Source organism: Mchenga conophoros, linkage group LG17 (genome assembly GCF_057382185.1).
Source record: "Mchenga conophoros isolate Kocher_MC1m ecotype Shallow Benthic linkage group LG17, M_conophoros_male_GT1.1, whole genome shotgun sequence".
NCBI classification, from domain to species: Eukaryota; Metazoa; Chordata; class Actinopteri; order Cichliformes; family Cichlidae; genus Mchenga; species Mchenga conophoros.
In genome coordinates, this window is record NC_140542.1 from 26,542,344 (window position 1) to 26,548,343 (window position 6,000).

A 6,000-nucleotide genomic window follows, 5' to 3' on the forward strand; every position below is an offset into this window, starting at 1 on the left:
CAGGTCATCTTTCACCACGTCTGCAGGACTAAATGAACTGATTTACTCCCATGTGACTGGTTGAATAGATGTTGTTAATGATCACCTGAATACACAGTGCTGAGCCCATCAGTTTACCAGAACACAAGTTCGCATGTGGAAATGTTCTTTAAAAAAAAGAAGAAGCTACATTTTCAGTGAAAAAGCTGCAGTTAGTGAATTTAAAGTAAACTATTTGAGTCTGCCCTGGTCTAAATCAGCTGACTAAGTGATTTATTACATCGAGTTCTAACTCAAACTGTAAATATAAAACAGCAGTTACTACCTTCACAGCTCTATCTGATACACATTAAAATTGTAAGTTTACAGTCTGCTATAAACCATGTATTCATTGTTTGTGTATCATTCATAAATTATTTAAGCAAACCGTTTTGCATTGATTTGCTCTATATTCTGCAGTCTGCCTCTGCTCAACTCTTGCCTATGAAGTGTCTCAGTTTGGCCACATGGAGGCGTCTGGTAACCAGATTGTAATCTAACAACAAAACTACCGAAGGAAATAGTCTGGTGTTAATGGTTTTAACTGTTCATGCTAATATTTTTGTTTTTTTTTTATTAGGGATTTCCTTTCATATGCTGGAGAAAAAATGAAATAGAATCTGCTCCTTCTGTTCTCCGTGTGCACACTTGTCATGTCTTCACTAGAGGTCAGTGTAGGCCAAGCTTTCATTTTAAATGCTGCTTGGTTTCATAATTGTAATAACTTACATAAAGTTATTAGTCAGACATCTCCTCTTATAAAATGTTTAGAGGATTTCATCACCCAGTGGGATATTATAGTTTCATAAACGACTGTCTGTCACATCATGTACCACATTCTTGGCTCAGGACAGCATTTTATGGTTTCCTAAAAGCACTACACATCATCCAGGTGATATTTTGGTCTTAAAACATGCACATGCACAATATTTCACTCTCATAGCTTTGCACTTTGGTGTCCAAGGTATAATGATGTCACAAAAAAGTCATACTTTGGTTAATAGGGTGTCTCCAATGCATATATAGATGTTTGCATCTTGCAGGCAGGAAGAGTGTGAGATGATGCACCGCAGGGGCGGGACAATGAGCTCTCCTGCGGAGACAACGTTGGTCGGGTCTTCCTGCTGCCAGCTGGAGGCTGCTGGCTGGTGTGTGTATTCACCGCAGGAGCAAATCAATCCAGAGCCGTAGTCGTGTCTCTGCCGGGAAAACAACAAGCTTAGCACAGACCTTAACAGCCTGCTCAGCTCCATCTAAGGAGGACAGAGATGAAAGACTTCCTTTTAAATGCTTTTCAAACAGTACTTAAAGTGGACCTATTAAGCATTCATTCCAACTCCATATTATTATTTTCTAAGACTATTTTTCAATGATTTACAGTTCAGAAAAACTGCTGCCCTACAGTTCATCCTGTCTAAGAAGAGCTGCTTCAGAGTGAATTAATGACTGTTGTAAGGGTAAATAAACAAGCAAGACTTTACTGATGCTGGGCCTTCAATGAAATTCAGTGATTTTTGTTTTGTTTTTTTGTTAATAGTAAAAAAACAAACAAACATGGGATGTGGGGTATGAACATTTTTCAGCTTCCAAGGTGGGACATGCTGTTATAAGCCAGCTCTCTTCTAATTGGCTACCACACACAAACAAAAGGTCTGAACAGCAAGTAGGTGGAGCTTCAGAGCTTTGCGCTTCAGATTACCATATAAGGGCTATCCTCTCTCTCTGACATCATACAGAGCCAAGAGTAGAGAAAGCCATCTGAAGCTGGAGCTTTTGATTCAATAGGATTATGTCTCCATGCGCAGACCTCGTTATTTGAAATTTTGGCTCTGTTTAATGTGAGCTTCCACCTTTACAACAATGCATGTATAACAGAAAATAATAGAGCAAGAAGGTCCTCTATTCAAAAGCCTTCCGAGTCTTGGGTGCGTGCACGTTCGTCCTCTGTTTAGTCACTGAGATAATCTGTGATGCTAAACTTACCACAGATGTCAGGTAAAGTGTTTACAGTGCATAGACTAGAGCACCATCCAAATGCATTTACCTATGATTGCATGAGCAAATGTGTTTTATAGTGCTTTGATCGGTTAGTAAGAAAAGAAAAGTGCCATTCAATTTCCTTTTAAAGGAAATCCCATCCATTTATACATGGTTAGGCTCAAATCACAGTAGAACACCTAAATTGTATAAGAAGATAATTTCATGAGTTGAAATTGTTCATTTAAAATGCACGCGTGCACACACACACACACACATACACTAGTAACACTATGCCTCACAGACTTGGATCTCCACATGATGCCTTAATGGTATCTTTAAAACACACACTAATGCAGTTGCCAGCAGGCATGAGTCAGATATCTGCAGCAGTAGTATTTGATGGATGTCTCCGGTGTTCTCCAATCTTTCTGTAGCTTCTCATCAGTATTAAATATACTGCCAGTAAAATGACTTTGTCCCTCATTAGAAGTCAGGGTTTCAGGGTGTGGCTCTCAGATTGTTTCACTATAGCCCTGAGCGTCATAATTGATACTTAGCTGGGAGGTGTGTCAGTAATTGTTTTGGTACCTAAAAGCAGGTTATTCCTCATTTCACAGTATTCACAGAGCTCTATGTGAGAGAAGCTGTGAAGCCTTCCAAAACAGAAAAGGTCTATTCCTTCCCTCCCTTAAGTGGACAGATTTTCAGAGAGTTGCAGGAAAAATAATGAAGTCATTTTAGAAACGGAAAAAAAGCTGGAAAGTTCTGTGTGTGCGTTATTTCATGCAATCCACCAGCACCATCTGTGAAATGTGTTTAAACCACAGCTTTATATATTGAACATCAGCAAAAATTGACTGCTGAGATCTAAACGATATGTTGCATAACCGGGATAATCTATAGAAAAGGGCTGGGGCAGAAGAAGGCTGTCGTGTTTTGTATCCCTGTTATCAAAAAGGAGAGACTGTCCTGTTACAGCCAGCTCAGCCGCCACATATCCTGCCAGCGTGTGAGAGCCACTTCGAGGTTTATGGGTCAAAGCCCAGTTTGCAGCCATTCTCTTTATGAATCCTGACACAGTGGTTTTAAGTGGATTTGACTTCACATCGTGAGGGGACACATTAGGGACAAGGCTTCCACTGAATGGAGGTTTCCACTCACAAGCGTACACATGTTCGTGCATACCATACATTCTCATGAGCCAGACCTATTCAGTGTCATAACACGAGTCACATCATCCTGCATTTACGCAAAGATGTAGGATAGGAAATGACAGTATCAGCTGGAGCTTTAAGTATCTTGCTGTGAGAGGTATTTCAGTATTGAGTGATTAGTGGGTTTGTTATGAGGGTTTTTTTAAAGGCTCAAAATTGCTTTTTGGTCAGAAGATCACATACACTCACAGTGGGCGTGAATATGATGGTAAGTTTGGAGTTTTTATTTGAACTGTTCTTTAACGAGTTTAAAAAATGAAAGAATTGGTTCGACAAGTTTGAATTTATTTTGGTTTTTCTGTCCTCGACACATTGTCCAAAGTATACATACATGCTCAAATACATGTCCACACCCCCATTAATATTTGATGAAATCTCCATTACCAAGTTACACCTCAAACAGATGCTTTTGGTTGCCATCAACGAGGTTCTGGGATAGTTCTGGCTGGATATTTGAACGCTCTTCTTGGCAAAATAACTGGAGTTCATTTAGTCAGTTAGTTGGTTTTCTGGCACTCACCTGAAACTTTTAAGCATAGTCCATAAATTTCCGGATTAAAATTTAGGACTGAGGTTGGGTATTTGAGAAGGTCATTCCAGAAGTTTCATGTTATCCTCCTTTATGTGTTGACATCATTCTCTGTGGACAGTGACGCTGGTGTCCCAGCAGTTTCCAGCTCATGGCATGCTTGATCTTTGCTAGTTCTTGCATTGTTCCCTACATCGTAACCAACTTTCTCTCATCTCAGGGTAATAGCTTGGTCTTCTTTCAGACCTTGGCAAAGTAGTGACGCATCCAAATAACTTGTACTGACATGCAAATGTTTGAACTTATGATCTTGGAATCTGCAGTATTTTAGAAATAGCTCCAACAGACCTTCCCAGCTTCTGTAAATCTACAGTTCCTTGTCTTCGATCTTTACTGAGTTGCTTGGACTTTCTCATTGTAGAAAGTCAGAGTCAATACATTATAGAACCTTCAACACCACTTATTAAAAGATTTAAGTGATTGTATGTATGCATTTGAATCTGCATGTATACCTTTGACCCTATGTGAACAAGAGGGAACAAAAAATAAATTCAAACTTGTGCACCCAGTTCTTGTTTTTTAAAGTTATTAAAGGTGTATGCTGGACACACAATAGAAATAATAGTTCAAAGAAATTATCAAAGATCCAAATTCGCCATCACATTCATCCCCATGATTTGTATATGTGAACTTCTGCTGACAACTGTAGTTAATAAAGTTTTTTTTTCCACATTTTGATTTTGTAGCGATTTACTAGTCGATGGGTGAATCCTCGCAATGATGTCTAGACAAAGCAACAACTGAAATAATCTGTTTCAAAGGTTATTTGGATAAAAAGCGCAGAGTAGGAAGACAATGACATCAAACTAAACTTGACGGGAGTTGGGAAGGTCATGTTCAAATAAAATATGTCCTTCACATGATTAATGCCTCTCAGCATTACTGTCCTGTATCTTTGTCCCACATTTAGTCTGCTGGGATGTGGACACTCTGCTCACATGCCATAATTTCCTTGTCTGCTTTAAAACCCTGATAAGAGATATGACGCACAATCCAGTGTGTACCAAAAACACACAAGGAAGCTTAGATCTTTTAATATAATTCAGTTGTCTTTGGAGTCACTGAGAGAAGAGTGCTGAACAACCTGAGCTCAACATAAGTGATAAAATGTCAGGTATCAGGTAGGAAAATATTTTCTACCTACTGCAGTTAATATAAACATATAGGCTGCTGAGACCCAGAAGAACAAAAAAATAAATAAATAATTATATTTCCTGTTTTCTGTTTGATGTAATCAGAGGATCACTGATCACCCATTTGGTGGTTGTGGGCAGGGTTGTCCTATTTTCATGTTTCATGCAAAAAACCACAATTTCAACACGATTTCAGTAAGGTTGAAATTGAATTGATAAAAACAGGATGTGTATAGCTTAATGCACTTTTAAGCATATACATACATATCATGAGTTCCATTAATTGACAGGATAAAACAGGAAATCAAACTCTTAGCTTTTATGTGTGGGATTGGTTGTGAATTAAATTGAAAACATTCTTATTTGTGATGGCTAAAAATGTCAGATGTAATGTAATTGCTGGGTCTTAGGGGGACATAATGATTCACCTCAGTGCACGGAGAAGACACATATCCTCCTGGGAACCTAGAGAAAGGAATCTTTACATTGAACTTATTTTGTGATTTCCTTCCTCTTTGGCACTGAAAGAGGCCACCCAAACACATGAGATATCAATGAAAAGTCCTGTATTTACTACATCAGGACTTAGTAAGGTGGCTCAAATAAATCAAAAGACATAGACCAAAAACAAATGTCCATTACAGAGGACAAAAATGCATAGGTCGGTTCTCAGGAGGATTTTGTATGCACAAAACGTTACACTTCTGCGTAGTTGGAGCCATCTATATTTATTATAAGTATTAACTGGTTTGTCTTTTTAGTATATATTCTTGCTATTACATTTTCTTGTGTTTTGCAAGCTACATTCCCCATTTCCCATAGTACTAATCTAGCCATGAAATCCGTCAAATCGTTCACAATTACTAATATCCTACTTTATTTTTGTGTCAGTCATGTATCAAAGTTTTTAATCTGATAACTCACTACACAGCTCTCACTTTCTTTTTTCAGCTACAGATGACTTGTGCATACCAAGCATGCTACGTTAACTCCCCAGTTTTTTTTTAATGAAATTTGGTGTGGCGCTGGCTCAGCGGCTCAGCACGCAGCAGGACCGGGGAGGGTC